A 19,733-nucleotide genomic window follows, 5' to 3' on the forward strand; every position below is an offset into this window, starting at 1 on the left:
CTGCAGGGAGGTCAGCCGCAATGCAGCTGGGAGATGAGCGGCGACAGCTGCTCTTCTCCTGGCTGCTCGCATCGGAACTACGCTGACCACCATATTGGAACACCCAAGTTATGGGTATTCCGATATGGTGGCTGGGATTCATATCCCCGCCAAGCCGCACAGCACCGCTCATTGGCTAAGCGCCCCTGGTGCTTAGCCAATGAATGGCACAGGATTCAAATCCCCAGCCGGCTGAGCCACCCCTGGCCTCAGTCAATGAGCCGCATGGGATTCAAATCCCCCGATAAAGCTGTGCGGCTCCGGTCATTGGCTGAGCGGCTCGCCGGCTGAGGCTTGGCGGGGAATTCAAATCCCGCGTGGCACCGCTCATTGGCTCAGCCAGTGGGTGGCTCAGCCAATGAGTGGTGCCGCACTGCTTTGAGCAGGGGGTCTGCGGGCTGTCTGGGGGGGTCTTATTTGTGTCTGTGTGCAGGCTTCGTCCAATGGGACTTGTCACGGTGGTTGGAACCAAAGATCTCAAATTTGGACTCATCAGACCAAAGCGCAGATTTCCACTGGTCTAATGTCCATTCCTTGTGTTTTTTAGCCTAAACAAGTCTCTTCAGCTTGTTGCCTGTCCTTATCAGTGGTTTCCTAGCAACTATTTAACCATGAAGGCCTGCTGCACAAAGTCTCCTCTTAACAGTTGTTGTAGAGATGTGTCTGCTGTTAGAACTCTGTGTGGCATTGATCTGGTCTCTAATCTGAGCTGCTGTTAAACTGCGATTTCTGAGGCTGGTGGCTCAGATAAACTTATCCTCAGAAGCAGAGATGACTCTTGGTCTTCCTTTCCTGGGGCGGTCCTCATGTGAGCCAGTTTCTTTGTAGTGCTTGATGGTTTTTGCCACTGCACTTGGGGACACTTTCGAAGTTTTCGCAATTTTTCAGACTGACTGACCTTCATTTCTTAAAGTAATGATGGCCACTCATTTTTCTTTACTTAGCTGCTTTTTTCTTGCCATAATACAAATTCTAACAGTCTATTCAGTAGGACTATCAGCTGTGTATCTACCAGACTTCTGCACAATACAACTAATGGTCCAACCCCATTTATAAGGCAAGAAATCCCACTTATTAAACTTGACAGGGCACACTTGTGAATTGAAAGCCATTCCCGGTGACTACCTCTTGAAGCTCATCAAGAGAATGCCAAGAGTGTGCAAGCAGTCATCAAAGCAAAAGGTGGCTACTTTGAAGAACCTAGAATATAGGACATCATTTCAGTTGTTTCACACTTTTTTGTGACGTACATAATTCCACATGTGTTAATTCATACTTTTGATGCCTTCAGTGTGAATGTACAATTTTCGCATTCATGGAAATACAGAAAAATCTTTAAATGAGAAGGTGTGTCCAAACTTTTGGTCTGTACTGTAGATAGATCTATAGATAGAAAGAATGAGATAGATAGATGATAGGTAGATAGATAGATGATAGATAGATAGTAGAAGGAATGAGATAGATGATAGATGATAGATCTATACATAGATCGATAGATATTATCTATAGATCTATCTATCTGTCTGTGTGTAATGGAGTGTGGGTTGGACAAATGTAAAAGAGGACGTTGGACAAGAAATTACATCACAAATATTTTTTTTGATTCAATAATAGATCTTTATTTAGCTTTCAAAAACACATACAAAAACGCGTCAAATCAGCACAAAAAATGCAGCAAAAATGCACCTGCATTTTCTGCCAAGAGATGCGGATTCAGTGCAGAAAAATCTGTAGGCAAATCCGCAACTTGTGCACATAGCCTCATGTCAACCGCTAAAGCCACACAGCACCGCTCATTGGCTCAGCCAGTGGGGCGGGGGATTTGAATTCCACGCTGATCATTGGCTGAGCATTAGGGGTGCTCAGCCAATGAGCAGCGCTCAGCCAATGAGCGGTGCTGTACAGGATTTGAATCCCCTGCCAAAGCCATGCTGCCAGGGGTGGCTCAGCCAATGAGCGGCGCAGTATTCAAATCCCCCACCCCACCCTGCTTCATGGTTTTTGTAACTGCAATTTGGGACACTTTCAAAGTTTTCCCAATTTTTCGGACTGACTGACCTTCATTTCTTAAAGTATTGATGGCCACTCATTTTTCTTTACTTAGCTGCTTTTTTCTTGCCATAATACAAATTCTAACAGTCTATTCAGTAGGACTATCAGCTGTGTATCCACCAGACTTCTGCTCAACACAACTGATAGTCCCAAAACCATTTATAAGGCAAGAAATCCCACTTATTAAACCTAACAGGGTACACCTGTGAAGTGAAAAACATTTCTGGTGACTACCTCTTGAAGCTCATCAAGAGAATGCCAAAAGTGTGCAAAGCAGTCCTCAAAGCAAAAGGTGGCTACTTTGAAGAACCTAAAATATAAGACATATTTTTAGTTGTTTCACACTTTTTTTTTAAGTATATAATTCCACATGTGTTAATTCATAGTTTTGATGCCTTCAGTGTGACTTTACAATTTTCATAGTCATGAAAATACAGAAAAATCTTTAATGAGAAGGTGTGTCCAAACTTTTGCTCTGTACTGTATATATCCGGGTAAGGAGGATTTATAGCCAATAAATTATCCACTTGAAGCAAACCTTCTCCTGTACGAGTGCAGTGATTATACATTTTATTATCGATGGGACTACCGGCTCCATTCACTAGCACCGCCACCTCCACAGAAGTCGAGTGCTAGCCTTCTTCTTCCATGAACTCGTAATGGCCTGGAGAATCATAATGGCAGGTCAGTTCTAGCATTTAGTGAACCTAGCAAAAAAGCCAAATAAAAAGCAAGTGTGGGATTGCACCTTTTTGCAATTTCACCGCACTTGGAATTTTTTTCCCGTTTTCGAGCACACGCCATGCTAAAACCAATGGTATCATTCAAAGGTACAACTAGTCCTGCAAAAAATAAGCCCTCACATGGCCATATTGATGGAAAAATAAAAAAGTTATTGATTTCAAACTATAGCTCAACATGCTAATAGAGGGGAAGGTAAAAATTATTTGAGGCAAATGCTAATTGCCCCATATTAACCCCTTAATCCCATTGGACGTACTATCCCGTCAAGGTGACCTGGGACTTAATTCCCAGTGATGGGATAGTACATCCAGTGCGAGCAGACCGCCCCCGGCACATTAACCCCCGGCACACTGCGATCAAACATTATCGCAGTGTACCGGCGGTATAAAGAAGCATCGCGCAGGGAGGGGGCTCCCTGTGGGCTTCCCTGAGGCCCCCGGAGCAACGCGATGTGATCGCGTTGCTCCGAGCATCTCTTACCTCCTATCCCTGCAGGCTCCAGATCCAAAATGGCCGCGGGGCTGCATCCAGGTCCTGCAGGGATTACTTCCGGGTCCAGAGCAGGCGCTGGTAAGCCTGCAGCGCCCTAAGTCAGATCACAGAGTGCTGTGCAAACTGTCAGATCAGCGATCTGTGATGTCCCCCCTGGGACAAAGTAAAAAGGTAAAAAAAAAAAATTCCACATGTGTAAAAAAAAAAAAAAAATTCCTAAATAAAGAAAAAAAATATATATATTATTCCCATAAATACATTTCTTTATCTAAATAAAAAAAAACTATAAAAGTACACATATTTAGTATTGCCACGTCCATAACGACCCAACCTATAAAACTGTCCCACTAGTTAACCCCTTCAGTGAACACCGTAAGAAAAAAAAAAAACGAGCCAAAAAACAACGCTTTATTATCATACCGCCGAACAAAAAGTGGAATAACACGCGATCAAAAAGACGGATACACTTTGTTCCAAATTATTATGCAAATGACATTTTTCTCGGATTTTCCTAAATGGTTGGTGCAAATGGCAGTCAGTCTAATAAAAGTCATCACCCGTACATACATCGCATTTTATTGAGGAAACCTCCCAATGATAACAGCATAATCTCCAAAATGAATAAAACCTCACAATGTACTGTTCCAAATTATTAGGCACAGTAGAATTTCTAAACATTTGATATGTTTTAAAGAACTGAAAATGCTCATTTGTGGAATTTGCAGCATTATGAGGTCACATTCACTGAACAAAAAAGCTATTTAACTCCAAAACATCCTAACAGGCCAAGTGACATGTTAACATAGGAGCCCTTCATTGATATCACCTTCACAATTCTTGCATCCATTGAACTTGTGAGTTTATGGAGAGTTTCTGCTTGTATTTCTTTGCATGAAGTCAGAATAGTCTCCCAGAGCAGATGTTTTGATGTGAACAGCCTCCCACCCTCATAGATCTTTTGTTTGATGATACTCCAAAGGTTCTCTATAGGGTTGAGGTCAGGGGAAGATTGTGGCCACACCATGAGTTTATCTCCTTTTATGTCCATAGCAGCCAATTACTCAGAGGTATTCATTGTCATGCATGAAGATGATTTTGTTCCTGAAGGCACGTTTCTGCTTTTTAGACCATGGAAGAAAGTTCTCAGTCAGAAACTCTATTTACTTTGCTGAGGTCATTTTCACACCTTCAGGAACCTTAAAGGGCCCTACCAGCTGGTTCCCCATGATTCCAGCCCAAAACATGACTCCTCCACCTCCTTGCTGACGTCGCAGCCTTGTTGGGACATGGTGGCCATCCACCAACCATCCACTACTTAAACTAGACTGTTTGAAAATTAGTCTTCATGTATGTCTGGGCCCACTGCAACCATTTCTGCTTGTGAACACTGTTTAGGAGTGGCCGAATAGTAGGTTTATGCACCACAGCAAGCATTTGAAGGATCCTACACCTTGAGGTTTGAGGGACTCCAGACGCACCAGCAGCTTCAAATAACTGTTTGCTGCTTTGTAATGGTATTTTGGCAGCTGCTCTCTTAATCCAATGAATTTGTCTGCCAGAAAACTTCCACATTATACCTTTATTTGCATAAACTCTGTCTGTGCTCTGTTTCAGTCACAAATCTCATCAGAGTATGATGATCACTCTTAAGTTTTCGTGAAATATCTAATTTTTTCATACCTTGTCCAAGGCATTGCACTATTTAACGCTTTTCAGCAGCATAGAGATCCTTTTTATTTCCCATATTGCTTGAAACCTGTGACCTGCATAATAATGTGGAACATCATTTTTGAGTAGTTTTCCTTTAATTAGAATCACCTGGAAAACTAATTATCACATGTGTTTAAGATTGATTTCAGTGATTCATTGAGCCCTGAGACACAATACCATCCACGAGTTTATTTGAAAAACAAAACAATTAAATCTTTAAGACACTTAAATCCAATTTGCATAATAATTTGGAACACAGTGTATAAATAACCATGGTACTGCTGAAAATGTCATCTTGTCCCGCAAAAAACGAGCCACCATACAGCATCATAAGCAAAAAAATAAAAAAGTTATAGTCCTCAGAATAAAGCGATGCCAAAATAATTATTTTTTCTATAAAATAGCTTTTATCGTATAAAAGCGCCAAAACATAAAAAAATGATATAAATGAGATATTGCTGTAATCGTACTGACCCGAAGAATAAAACTGCTTCATCCATTTTACCAAACGTGGAACGGTATAAACGCCTTCCCCAAAAGAAATTCATGAATAGCTGGTTTTTGGTCATTCTGCTCACAAAAATCAGAATAAAAAGTGATCAAAAACTGTCACATGTCCGAAAATGTTACCAATAAAAACGTCAACTCGTCCCGCAAAAAACAAGACCTCACATGACTCTGTGGACTAAAATTTGGAAAAATTATAGCTATCAAAATGTGGAGACGCAAAAACTTTTTTGCTATTAAAAAGCGTCTTTTAGTGTCTGACTGCTGCCAATCATAAAAATCCGATATAAAAAATGCTATAAAAGTAAATCACCCCCTTAGTTAGGGAAAATTAATAAAATAAAAAAAATGTATTTATTTCCATTTTCCCATTAGGATTAGGGCTAGGGTTAGGGTTAGGGCTAGGGCTAGGGTTAGGGCTAGGGTTAGGGCTAGGGTTAGGGCTAGGGTTAGGGTTAGGGTTGGGGCTAGGGTTGGAGCTAAAGTTAGGGTTAGGGTTGGGGCTAAATTTAGGGTTAGGGTTGGGGCTAAAGTTAGGATTAGGGTTGGGGCTAAAGTTAGGGTTAGGGTTTGGATTACATTTACGGTTGGGATTATGGTTGGGATTAGAGTTAGGGATGTGTCAGGGTTAAGGGTGTGGTTAGGGTTACCATTGGGATTAGGGTTAGGGGTTTGTTTGGATTAGGGTTTCAGGTAGAATTGGGGAGTTTCCACTGTTCAGGCACATCAGTGGACGCGACATGGCATCCGATCTCAATTCCAGCCAATTCTGCGTTGAAAAAGTAAAACAGTGCTCCTTCCATTCCGAGCTCTTCCGTGCATCCAAACAGGGGTTTACCTCAACATATGGGGTATCAGCGTACTCGGGACAAATTGGACAACAACTGTTGGGGTCCAAGTTCTCTTGTTATCCTTGAGAAAATAAAAACTTGGGGGGCTAAAAATCATTTTTGTGGGAAAAAAAGATTTTTTATTTTCACGGCTCTGCGCTGTAAACTGTAGTGAAACACTTGGGGGTTCAAAGTTCTCACAACACATCTAGATAAGTTCCTTGGGAGGTCTAGTTTCCAATATGGGGTCACTTGTGGGGGGTTTGTACTGTTTGGGCACATCAGGGGCTCTGCAAATGCAACGTGACGCCTGCAGATCAATCCATCTGAGTCTGCATTCCAAATGGCGCTCCTTCCCTTCCGAGCTCTGCCATGCGCCCAAACAGTGGTCCCTCCCCACATTCGGGGTATCAGCGTACTCAGGACAAATTGGACAACAACTATTGGCATCCAATTTATCCTGTTACCCTTGTGAAAATACAAAACTGGGGGCTAAAAAAATCATTTTTGTGAAAAAAAAAGAATTTTTATTTTCACGGCTCTGCGTTATAAACTGTAGTGAAACATTTTGGGGTTCAAAGCTCTCAAAACACATCTAAATAAGTTCCTTAGGGGGTCTACTTTCCAAAATGGTGTCACTTTTGGGGTTTTTTAATGTTTAGGCACATCAGGGGCTCTCCAAACGCGACATGGTGTCCCATCTTAATTCCAGTCAATTTTGCATTGAAAAGTAAAATGGCGCTCCTTCCCTTCTGAGCTCTGCTATGCGCCCAAACAGTGGTTTACCCCCACATATGGGGTATCGTTGTACTCAGGACAAATTGCACAACAACTTTTTTGGTCTAATTTCTTCTCTTACCCTTGGGAAAATCAAAAATTGGGGTCGAAAAGATCATTTTTGTGAAAAAATATGATTTTTTATTTTTACGGCTCTGCATTATAAACTTCTGTGAAGCACTTGTTGAGTCAAAGTGCTCACCACACATCTAGATAAGTTCCTTAAGGGGTCTACTTTCCAAAATGGTGTCACTTGTGGGGGGTTTCAATGTTGATAATCAGACTAAGGCTGGGGTCACACTTGCGAGTGCAATGCGAGTCTCTCGCATCAATACCTGGCACTGCCGCCGACACTGATGACCGGAGCGTTCAGCTGCACAGAAATAAATACAGCTGAACGCTCTGGTCCCGAGTGCCGGCGGCAGTGCCAGGTAATGATGCGAGAGACTCGCACGAGTTTCTCGCATGTGAGACCCTGGCCTAATTCCCTGGATCAAAATCTGTCCCATCACATAATCTGGAACCCATAAACTTCATTCGTTTATTCATTTTTAAACCTCCTGATACATAGTTAGCAGCTTGATTAAAAGTTCACATTTTTCACTTGTGGGAGTGTTCATTCCAGTAATATCAGATTAATATGAGGACTGATTGTATCCACAATGCTGCTGTCTTAAATTAGGAGTAAATAGAAGCAATTCAGGCTTCTGGCAACAATCCGTAAAAATATGAAGATTTTTTTTAGAAACAATTTATACTTCCAAAAGTTTCATGGCACATTGCAGGGAGCAGGAAACAACATGGCGACGCATTTCGAAAGCAAACAGCTTTCTTCCTCAAGGCCCAATCTTCAATTAGCTTATGAGTTATGACAACTACTATGCTTATATTTCTGCTTTCCTCCTTTTCTACAGCTTGCTTTATCTGCCTTCCCTGAGAGTTTACAAGCTTTCTTCTCTCTCCACTCTGTAGAGATCTGAGAAATAAAGAAAGAAGTTTCCTATTTTCACCAAACATAGACCAATATATATTCTTTTGTCCTCCATCGTGTAAAAAGAGGCCTATTGGAACATTAATTTATAAAAAGAAAATGGCAGGAGAGTGTTTAATAGGGAAACAGTCCCTTGGAATATTTGGGCTCACTATGCAGAGTTGCGCTCAGAATGCACTAATCCTTGATGCCCATTACCACAGGCAATATATTTATATTCTTAATTTATTATCAATATAGGTGTATAGCATAGAACACATTTTGAAGATATACAGCCACCTTCATTAGGTAAAAACACCTAGCTGGTGATAGTTGTTGTTTTACCTTATGAAAATTCAGAGTAATAGTAGCATCTTCTGTTTCAGTATAGAGTAGTACATCTGTAAAGTCATGATACTATTAATTAAATGTAGCTAACCTACACCTGCAGCACTCGTGAAGCCTCACATAAGGACACTGCCACCACCATGCTTCACCTCATCTCGAGTAACGAGTATATTCGCTCATCACTAATTGTAAGATTCAAGTAAACATAAATTAACAACAGTATTGGGTACAATTGTTAGATTGCTGTTGGTCCCACCATTGAGATCTCCACAGATCACCCGAGTGGGAAACTTTTGTCTCTTTTGTTCCCTGGTTCTTCTCTTGCCATGACTGCATTCTGAAGATGTTGAATGGTAGGACCAGTTAGGGCCCATTGCTATGCTTGGCTTTCATTGTGACTCACATAGAAAATGAGTAAAGCATCGAGAAAATTCACAACTGACTACTCCAATCAACTACTATGGACTGTGCTTTGAAAATTAGGAGAAAACCAGAGAGTAAAAGGGGACATAAGTAATCAATGAAGATTCCAACCTAGTTGCACCAACCTAGCAAATCTTACCTATCGAATCAAAAGGTGATAATTATTGAAGGCTGAGATACTACTCGAATGTCTAAGGGCTCATTCAGATGACCATGCAAATTTGTTGGAGCACGACCTGCTAATGCACTAACTGACCACCTGTCTCCCGACAGTCTCATAGAAATACATGAAGGTGTAACGCACCGGCCTGGAGAGCCGCGGTCAATCTGTTCATTGTTGTCCAATTTTGGACCGATTTGTACAGATGTCTGAATGAGCCTAAACAATGCTATATCATAATTATATTCACTCATCTGTACTCTTATTGACTTCAAAGGTGTCCGGCAATGTTTGGCAAATATTGCAAATACGGAGATAAGAATCTGAACTGAATATATTAATATCATCTCTAATTATGACCTTATGATGTTGAGTGCCTGAACACACCTAGAAGTCTTGATGATGTGATGCGTGATGGCGAACGGAAGAGAATTGAATGTTGAGCAGCTAGGTGGTTCGAGTGATGAGCATCATGATTATTATTTTTTTAGCCAGTACAGTTGTTGACAACTCTAAATCCAGGGAGTCCCCATGACACATAATTGCTTATTACTATTTTGTTTACATATTAACTATATTGTTAGACATATAAAAGAAAAGAAATATTTTGGTGGCAAATATTATAATTCTAAAATTTTAGAAAAGATGATCTACTTGGAACCTTTTCTTCAATCACTGGACTGAAATTCAATATTTGTCAAGTTCATGGTAGAGGGATATTTACCATGGACAAAGTAATAAAGCCACATAGTATGCATGCCAATTTAATATACCATGTTCATTTCTCTGCATATTGATATTGGCAATACCTCTCCTGAAATAAATATGCAGACAGCGAGGTTCACATTGACTGTTTTTGCTACCGCCACAAGACCACTATCTCCAGAGCTGGCTCTTTTGAGAAATCACTTCATTGTGCGGCTTAAAAGGCCAGGGGCATAAATCTCTAAACATTTGACTTTCTGTCAGCACAATGCTTTATTCATTATGTCCAGATATTGGCTTAAATATTAAAATTTCTTTATTTAAAAAGTATTAGATAGTCATTTTTCCTGGATAGGTTAGGTCAGCTAACTGTGTAATCATCTGGCAGACGTATCAATAGTCCGATTCATCTGCGCTACACTGTACACTTATTACAGGGGTATAAACTTTTGCTTCCACAAACAAACAAATAGTCCGCAATTTTTTTTCCAGTCTAAGAATCAAATATTCCTTTGTAAACAAGTATTCGTTGAAACTTAATGTCATGTTAATAGAAGATTTTTCATTTCCAGCTCAGTGTTATTCCAAGGTTATTTTTCTAAGAAAGTATGATAGATTGTGATTTATTAAGCTAAATAAATCATTTTTTGACAGTCGGCTTTCTAGCATATGACCAAGAGGTGATACCATTCACAGACTCAAGTGAAGGCTTTTTGTAGTTGAGATTTGAAATCTGATTCCTTGGGGTCCAGAAATAGCATTTTTCCAGCTATTTACACATCCAAATCATTTTATTGAAGCAACATGTATTTACATTTTATTTATTGAAATATGTGATAGTAAATCCACAACATTTCCTTAGATAAAATATTGCAATATTTTGATACCTGCCGATAATAAAAATGTGTGTGCATTAACATGACAGCTCTATAGAAGATAGCAACCTGTATGTGCTGTTAATCATTTGGATACATGATATATCTATATATACCTATCTTTCTATATACAGTTGTGGCCAAAAGTATTGACACCCCTGCAATTCTGTCAGATAATACTCAATTTCTTCCTGAAAATGATTGCAAACACAAATTATTTGATATTATTATCTCCATTTAATTTGTCTTAAATGAAAAAACACAAAATAGAATGAAGCAAAAAGCAAGACATTGATCATTTCACACAAAACTCCAAAAATGGGCCAGACAAAAGTATTGGCACCCTCAGCCTAATACTTGGTTGCACAACCTTTAGCCAAAATAACTGCGACCAACCGCTTCCGGTAACCATCAATGAGTTTCTGACAATGCTCTGCTGGAATTTTAGACCATTCTTCTTTGGCAAACTGCTCCAGGTCCCTGATATTTGAAGGGTGCCTTCTCCAAACTGCCATTTTTAGATCTCTCCACAGGTGTTCTATGGGATTCAGGTCTGGACTCATTGCTGGCCACCTTAGAAGTCTCCAGTGCTTTCTCTCAAACCATTTTCTAGTGCTTTTTGAAGTGTGTTTTGGGTCATTGTCCTGCTGGAAGACCCATGACCTCTGAGGGAGACCCAGCTTTCTCACACTGGGCCCTACATTATGCTGCAAAATTTGTTGGTAGTCTTCAGACTTCATAATGCCATGCACACGGTCAAGCAGTCCAGTGCCAGAGGCAGCAAAGCAACCCCAAAACATCAGGGAACCTCCACCATGTTTCACTGTAGGGACCGTGTTCTTTTCTTTGAATGCCTCTTTTTTTCTCCTGTAAACTCTATGTTGATGCCTTTGCCCAAAAAGCTCTACTTTTGTCTCATCTGAACAGAGAACATTCTTCCAAAACGTTCTAGGCTTTTTCAGGTAAGTTTTGGCAAACTCCAGCCTGGCTTTTTTATGTCTTGGGGTAAGAAGTGGGGTCTTCCTGGGTCTCCTACCATATAGTCCCTTTTCATTCAGACGCCGATGGATAGTATGGGTTGACACTGTTGTACCCTCGGACTGCAGGGCAGCTTGAACTTGTTTGGATGTTAGTCGAGGTTCTTTATCCAACATCCACACAATCTTGCGTTGACATCGCTTGTCAATTATTCTTTTCCGTCCACATCTAGGGAGGTTAGCCACAGTGCCATGGGCTTTAAACTTCTTGATGACACTGCGCACGGTAGACACAGGAACATTCAGGTCTTTGGAGATGGACTTGTAGCCTTGAGATTGCTCATGCTTCCTCACATTTTGGTTTCTCAAGTCCTCAGACAGTTCTTTGGTCTTTTCTTTTCTCCATGCTCAATGTGGTACACACAAGGATACAGGACAGAGGTTGAGTCAACTTTAATCCATGTCAACTGGCTGCAAGTGTGATTTAGTTATTGCCAACACCTGTTAGGTGCCACAGGTAAGTTACAGGTGCTGTTAATTACACAAATTAGAGAAGCATCACATGATTTTTCTAACAGTGCCAACATTTTGTCCACCCCCTTTTTTATGTTTGGTGTGGAATTATATCCAATTTGGCTTTAGGACAATTCTTGTTGTGTTTTTTAATTTAAGACAAATTAAATGAAGATAATAACACCAAAGAATTTGTGTTTGCAATCATTTTCAGGAAGAAGCTGAGTATTATCTGACAGAACTGCAGGGGTGTCAATACTTTTGGCCACAACTGTATATACACACAGAGGTGGATTAAGGGTAGCCAGAGCCCCAGGCAAATTAGGCTTTAGGGGTACCCTAGTCACCTGATGTATCAAGCGACATGTTATGTGATTGTATGTTATGTTATGTGTAGAGGAATAACTAGGGAACAAGGAAGCACAATATGTTTTTATCCGATACCAATGATGATCATAAAACATTTATACCCACCTGATTCGATTGGGTGATACACAACACTAAGGTGGCATGGAATAAAGAAATCACAGCACCACGGGTTATAGAAATAAATGTGGTATTGATTAGAAAAATATAAATGGGTCTTCTGTACTGCTGATGAGGAGCCAAACGGAAATTCAATGAGATAAAGATAGTGACAACGTGGTTTATTTTCAACGTGTTTCGAAGGCACCCAACATCTTCATCTTGAGATTGTTGTAATTTTTCCTGATGAAGTTGTATGACTTTCAAATTTATTGAAAATAAACCACATTGTTACTATCCTTGTCTGAATTTCCATTTGTATCCTCACCAGCAGTGTAGAAAACCCATTTCTTGTTTTGTGCCTGATGTTTATGATGACAGAGTAGTCATGTAACAGATCATGTGATAAACCTACACATTTGCAGATGTTAGAGTGTAGTGCATTTAGTTCTTCATGCCAATTTTTTTCTTTCTTTATGTGCAGCATTATACATAAGTCGACACTATGTAATAAGAGAAAGTATATACAGTACAGACCAAAAGTTTGGACACACCTTCTCATTTAAAGATTTTTCTGTATTTTCATGACTATGAAAATTGTACATTCACACTGAAGGCATCAAAACTGAATTAACACATGTGGAATTATATACTTATCAAAAAAGTGTGAAACAACTGAAATTATGTCTTATATTCTAGGTTCTTCAAAGTAGCCACCTTTTGCTTTGATGACTGCTTTGCACACTCTTAGCATTCTCTTGATGAGCTTCAAAAGGCAGTCAGCGGGAATGGTTTTCACTTCACAGGTGTGACCTGTCAGGTTTAATACGTGGGATTTCTTGCCTTATAAATGGGGTTGGGACCATCAGTTGTGTTGTGCAGAAGTCTGGTGGATACACAGCTGATAGTCCTATTGAAAAGACTGTTAGAATTTGTATTATGGCAAGAAAAAAGCAGCTAAGTAAAGAAAAACGAGTGGCCATCAATACTTTAAGAAATGAAGGTCAGTCAGTCTGAAAAATTGGGAAAACTTTAAAAATGTCCCCAAGTGCAGTGGCAAAAACCATTAAGCACTACAAAGAAACTGGCTCACATGAGAACTGCCCCAGGAAAGGAAGACCAAGAGTCACCTCTGCTTCTGATGTATCCAAAAACCATTCCCGGTGACTACCTCTTGAAGCTCATCAAGAGAATGCCAAGACTGTGCTAAGCAGTCATCAAAACAAAAGGTGGCTACTGTTAGGGTTTGCGGAATGCACCGAATATATTTATTGATGTGATTGGTGCGTTCGCAACCCGGGATCCACTGTGCAGGAAATATCCTGCCGCTAAGTTAATGGCGGCACAATATGGTGATATTAACCAGCTCTGTTAGCTTCACAGAGCGGCCGAGAAAGCAAAGCTCTGTGCCCTGTTAACTCTCACAGAGACACAGGCTAACTACCCAGAAGAGAGCAGTCAGTGGTCATGCATGCACACAACACTCCTTGCGGGAGGTGCCAGCATTCTAGGAGCTTATTTCAGCCGGGTCCCTGAACACATTCATGCATATGACCACAGTGGCGCAAAGCATGTAACTTAAGAAGATACTAGCGCATGGCCGTGCGGCCATGCAAGCCTTAAATAGCTGCAGCACGTACAGGACCTTCCAAAAGAGGACCAATGGGAGACTGCTACAGAGCCTGCGTACCTACAGGACCTTCCTGGAAAGACCAATAGATTTGGCTGCAGTACCTGAACATGTGACCCTAGATCTCCACTGAGAGATCTTACCCTGGGCATGCTCAGTGTATGCAAAGCAGGGCTTAATCCCAGAAAAGCCTGTTCGCCGTAGATCAGTACAGGGTACAATAGCAGAGCCTAGAGAGGCAGCAAAAACCCTTTGCACTGAACCAGACTCAGTGAGACGCTGGGACCGACGTCTCCGCTGAGCAGACTCCACTGCGGCCGATGGAGAATGGGAGACCGCAGCAGACACGGATCGAGATTCCCCCTGTGCAGCAGAGGAAACTCGACTCCTAACAGCTACTTTGAAGAACCTAGAATATAAGACATAATTTCAGTTGTTTCACACTTTTTTGTTAAGTATATAATTCCACATGTGTTAATTCATAGTTGTGATGCCTTCAGTGTGAATGTACAATTTTCATAGTCATGAAAATACAGAAAAATCTTTAAATGAGAAGGTGTGTCCAAACTTTTGGTCTGTACTGTATATAACAAGATAAGATATGTAGTAAAGTGTTTACTTAATAAGAGAGGACATTACGTAATAAAGGATGGTGCTATTCATAATAAGAGAGGACACTATAAAATAAGTTATGGTACTATATATGACATGCAGTATAATAATGTAATAGCACTGCAAAAACAATGGAGGACAATGCGCAAACATCTCAACAATGTAAAAATTTGTCTTCACTGAAGACAGATTTAGCCCGAGAATTGAACATTTTGAGAATGAATGATCAGTCCTCGTGAACAAAGAAACAGCTTTCTTTGATAATTTATGTTACAAAGTGGCTAGATTTCATGTATATTATTGATTTATGACATAAAAGTTAAAAGGACGGTTACACTTTACTATACATTAGCCAGCAGAGTCTCTTCAATTTGATTAACAGTCTAACAATCTTCCTGATTTTCCTTTTAATTGCACCAGTCAACAAAAGCTGATCTTCAACAGTCAATTTTAGGGCAATCATCAGATTCTGAACTATACTTGACATTTTGCTGGTCTTAATCTCCATAAAATGGTATTCCTAATTGTTCAAATATATTGTACTGTTTGGTTAACAGATCCTAACACACAATAGAGCCTGCACAAAGCAGTCCATTGCATCCATGACAACCAAGTATCTACTTGTAAAGGCAGTGCCCCATTTAATAACTATTTTCATAACCTGAATATGTATCTACATTGAAATATAAACATGAATTATAAAGCAACTAATACTTCACTAATAGCTTCTGCTGCCTTCAATACATACAGCTCTTGAAAAAATTGAGTGACCACCACATCAAAACCCTGCAATGAGCAGCCCAATCTCCAGACCTAAACCCCATTGAAAACCTGTGGAATGTAATCAAGAGGATGATGGATAATCACAAGCCATCAAACAAAGAAGAACTGCTTACATTTTTGCGCCAGGAGCAGTGTGAAAAGACTGGTGGAAAGCATGCCAAGACGCATGAAAGCTGTGATTAAAAATCATGGTTATTCCACAAAATATTGATTTCTAAACTCTTCCTGAGTTAAAACATTAGAATTGTTGTTTCTAAATGATTATGCACTTGTTTTATTTGCATTATATGAGGTCTGAAAGCACTGTTTTTTTATTTGACCATTTTTCTTTGTCAGAAAAAAAATACAAAAATTATTGCTTGGAAATTCGGAGACATGTTGTCAGAAGTTTATAGAATAAAAGAACATTTTACATTTTACTCAAAAATATATCTATAAAGAGAAAAATCAGAGAAACAACATTTTGCAGTGGTCTGTTAATTTTTTCCAGAGCTGTATATCATCTTTTTCATTGTCCAGTTCCAGCATCTCCTGGCTACTTCACTATAGGACTAGACTTATGGACATGTCCAAGCCTCAGTGGTTGCAGCATGCCATAAAATCATGAAGTCAAAGTTGCAGCTTTGTGAAGCTTAGCGACCTCTGATTCCAGTCCTGGACACAGCCAGAAGTCTTGACAATGTGACCCATGACAACCTGGAAGTAGAAGACAAAATGAAGTACAAAGAGGACCAATGGAGAGGTGAGTGTCAGGTTTTGTTTTTATTTAAAAAAACAATACTCACCTCTCTGGTTGTCTGTATGTCCATCATCAGGTGCACAACATCTCTGGCCTCTTCACTATAGCCCAGGACTTATTACCGCATCTATTAGAGGTTATTGTGCATCATAAGGTCATGGCTTCATGACAACATTATGACTAGAGTAGAGCGAGTGTGTTCGAAAAATGGTCATTGAGTCCAAATTTGCCATATTTGTACCATAGTCTTATCATACTCGTGATGAATTTACATTTAACGATCAATTCCGAGCATATTCGCTCATCTCTACTCTTATTGACTTCAATGGTGTCTGGCTATGTTCGGCAAATATTGCAAACACGGCTATCATAATCTGAACTGAATATTTCTATATTCGCTCATCTCAAGTTATGACCTTATGATGTTGCGTGTCTGAACACACCTAGAAGTCTTGATGATGAGATGCGTGATGGCGAATGGAGGAGGATTGAACGTTGAGCATTGAGGTGGTTTGAGATATGAGCATCATTTTTTTTTAACCAGTACAGTTGTCGACAACTCTAAATACAGGAAGTCCCCATGACACCTAATTACAAATGATGGATGTAAAAAAAAATCTAATACACTCACCTCACTGCTGACCTCTCTGGTCACTGTCTGGATCTCTGCTTTCCATCATCTCTGGCCTCTTCACTATATGCCAGGACTTTGTGTCCAAGCAAGAACTTCTTGCACGTTATAAGATTGCAATGATGACTCGACCTTATGACACGTAGTGAATTCTGCCCTGGATGCTGCTGGAAGACTGGCTTATAGTGAAGAGGCCAGAAATGTGGTGCACAATAGCGGAAAGAAGAGGACTGGATGGCAGCCAGAAACTAATATTAAATATATATGTCAATATCCTGTTTTTTAGACTGGCAAAATTTGTATAATTTTTTAGCGTTTCCAAACACCTTCAAAGCTACCCAAGTCGACTGCAGGAATTTTTACAGAAAACAAAAATTAAGACCCAAAGAGAATTTAAAGCTGCAGCAAAACACTGGAGGTCTTTTCTTGCACTTTTCACAGCTATATATTTTCTCTACAGTGTTATATACAGATATTCTATGTTATATTTTATATAAATATGTAGGCATTAGGCTTCATCCATGTTATGCTTACTCCACAGTTTTACAATTACATATTTCCGTATGGATTCCTGGTGGTCCAAAAGGTCAAGCATAGTTCATAAAGCATCTGTCAGAACAGCAATATCATAATCCTGTAGACGAGTTAACTGGCTGGAAAATATATAGGGTGGTAAATTATGTCTGTAATTAAAAGCAATGTTGACAAATCATATTATATTTTACCAAGAGTTGCATGAAGGAAATTAAAGAAAAAGGAAACTTTTACTTGAAATAAATTAAATTGTTCAAAATCTGCTTAAAGTATTTTGCTGCTTATAGACAATTAATTGAAAACTATTTGAGCACAGAAGTGGTGAAAATAAAAGACTAGGGGAACAAGAACATTGGAAAAACTCAAGAATATACACTCACCGGCCACTTTATTAGGTACACCATGCTAGTAACGGGTTGGACCCCCTTTTGCCTTCAGAACTGCCTCAATTCTTCGTGGCATAGATTCAACAAGGTGCTGGAAGCATTCCTCAGAGATTTTGGTCCATATTGACATGATGGCATCACACAGTTGCCGCAGATTTGTCGGCTGCACATCCCAAAGATGCTCCATACAAGGCAGGATGGATCCATGCTTTCATGTTGTTTACGCCAAATTCTGACCCTACCATCCGAATGTCGCAGCAGAAATCGAGACTCATCAGACCAAGCAACGTTTTTCCAATCTTCTACTGTCCAATTTCGATGAGCTTGTACAAATTGTAGCCTCAGTTTCCTGTTCTTAGCTGAAAGGAGTGGTACCCGGTGTGGTCTTCTGCTGCTGTAGCCCATCTGCCTCAAAGTTCGACGCACTGTGCGTTCAGAGATGCTCTTAGGCCTACCTTGGTTGTAACGGGTGGCGATTTGAGTCACTGTTGCCTTTCTATCAGCTCGAACCAGTCTGCCCATTCTCCTCTGACCTCTGGCATCAACAAGGCATTTCCGCCCACAGAACTGCCGCTCACTGGATTTTTTTTCTTTTTCGGACCATTCTCTGTAAACCCTAGAGATGGTTGTGCATGAAAATCCCAGTAGATCAGCAGTTTCTGAAATACTCAGACCAGCCCTTCTGGCACCAACAACCATGCCACGTTCAAAGGCACTCAAATCACCTTTCTTCCCCATACTGATGCTCGGTTTGAACTGCAGGAGATTGTCTTGACCATGTCTACATGCCTAAATGCACTGAGTTGCCACCATGTGATTGGCTGATTAGAAATTAAGTGTTAACAAGAAGTTGGACAGGTGTACCTAATAAAGTGGCCGGTGAGTGTAGGTCTAGTAGCAGTGAAAACTGTAGGAGCAGAAGAACAGGAATGCATTGGAGTACAGGAACAAGACAATAAACTGATTCAGGAGAGAGGAGTCATAGAAGAACACCTTTTTGCTACCTCATCTGAGAGCAGCATGATGTAGCAGCAGAAATTCTGATCCCAGCGATGTATCACCTAATTTTTATGGGTACGGCAGTTGTTATAAAATCACAGTTTTCTCCTCTGCAGATGTAGCAGTGCTCTGAATGCTGAGCTGTACCTATCTCCACCCACAACACTGACTGACAGATTTCTTTGTACACTATATATTGAAAAAGCTGCCAATCAGTGGTGTGGGTGGAGTTACACAGAGCAGTTGACTATGAGGCACGAGAAACCTAGTCCTGTAGTGAAAATATCCTGCTAGTAAAACACTGATTTTTATCAAAACAAGAGCAAGCAGCCCATTTATTGACAAATCACTGAAATCATTGCTCAGCTCCTACATCATGCTGCTGTCAGATTAAATGGCAATAAAACCTGCTGACAGATTCCATTTCCTTTCAAGTGTTTCAGCAAGGCTGCTATGTTTTATATTGAAATTAGATGATCATTGAACAGATTAATTTAAAATTATATTTAACTTTTCAGAAAGTACAGGACATAGTCAACAGAAGACTGATGTGAAGATATTTTCTCTGATGAAGCACCCTTCAGATTGATCGATCACTGACTGCTGACGACTGACTGTGAGCCTGTGAATGGTTTCCGCAAGTAGGTGACCTTGAGCAGCACATCATCATCCCAGCTACACATAAAAATCAGTTAGAGACTAGTGATGAGTGAGTATACTCATTACTTGAGATTTCCCGAGCATGCTCATGTGGTCTCCAAGTATTTCAGCATGCTCGGAGATTCAGCTGCATGATTTGTGGCTGCTAGACAACCTGAATACATGTGGGGAT

The 19,733-nt window shown here is 40.2% G+C and overlaps 1 long non-coding RNA gene across 1 annotated transcript in view; it reads right to left on the bottom strand.

The window, feature by feature from the left end:
• The window catches only part of LOC143809717 (uncharacterized), a 358,196-nt gene extending 341,197 nt beyond the window's left edge, over nt 1-16,999 (bottom strand). The window contains exon 1 of the long non-coding RNA XR_013222414.1: nt 16,983-16,999. This is a non-coding gene — a long non-coding RNA (uncharacterized LOC143809717). The remainder of the gene's footprint in view (nt 1-16,982) is intronic.
• Between the last annotated feature and the right edge of the window lie 2,734 nt (nt 17,000-19,733).

This window comes from Ranitomeya variabilis, chromosome 2 (genome assembly GCF_051348905.1).
Source record: "Ranitomeya variabilis isolate aRanVar5 chromosome 2, aRanVar5.hap1, whole genome shotgun sequence".
Lineage (NCBI taxonomy): Eukaryota > Metazoa > Chordata > Amphibia > Anura > Dendrobatidae > Ranitomeya > Ranitomeya variabilis.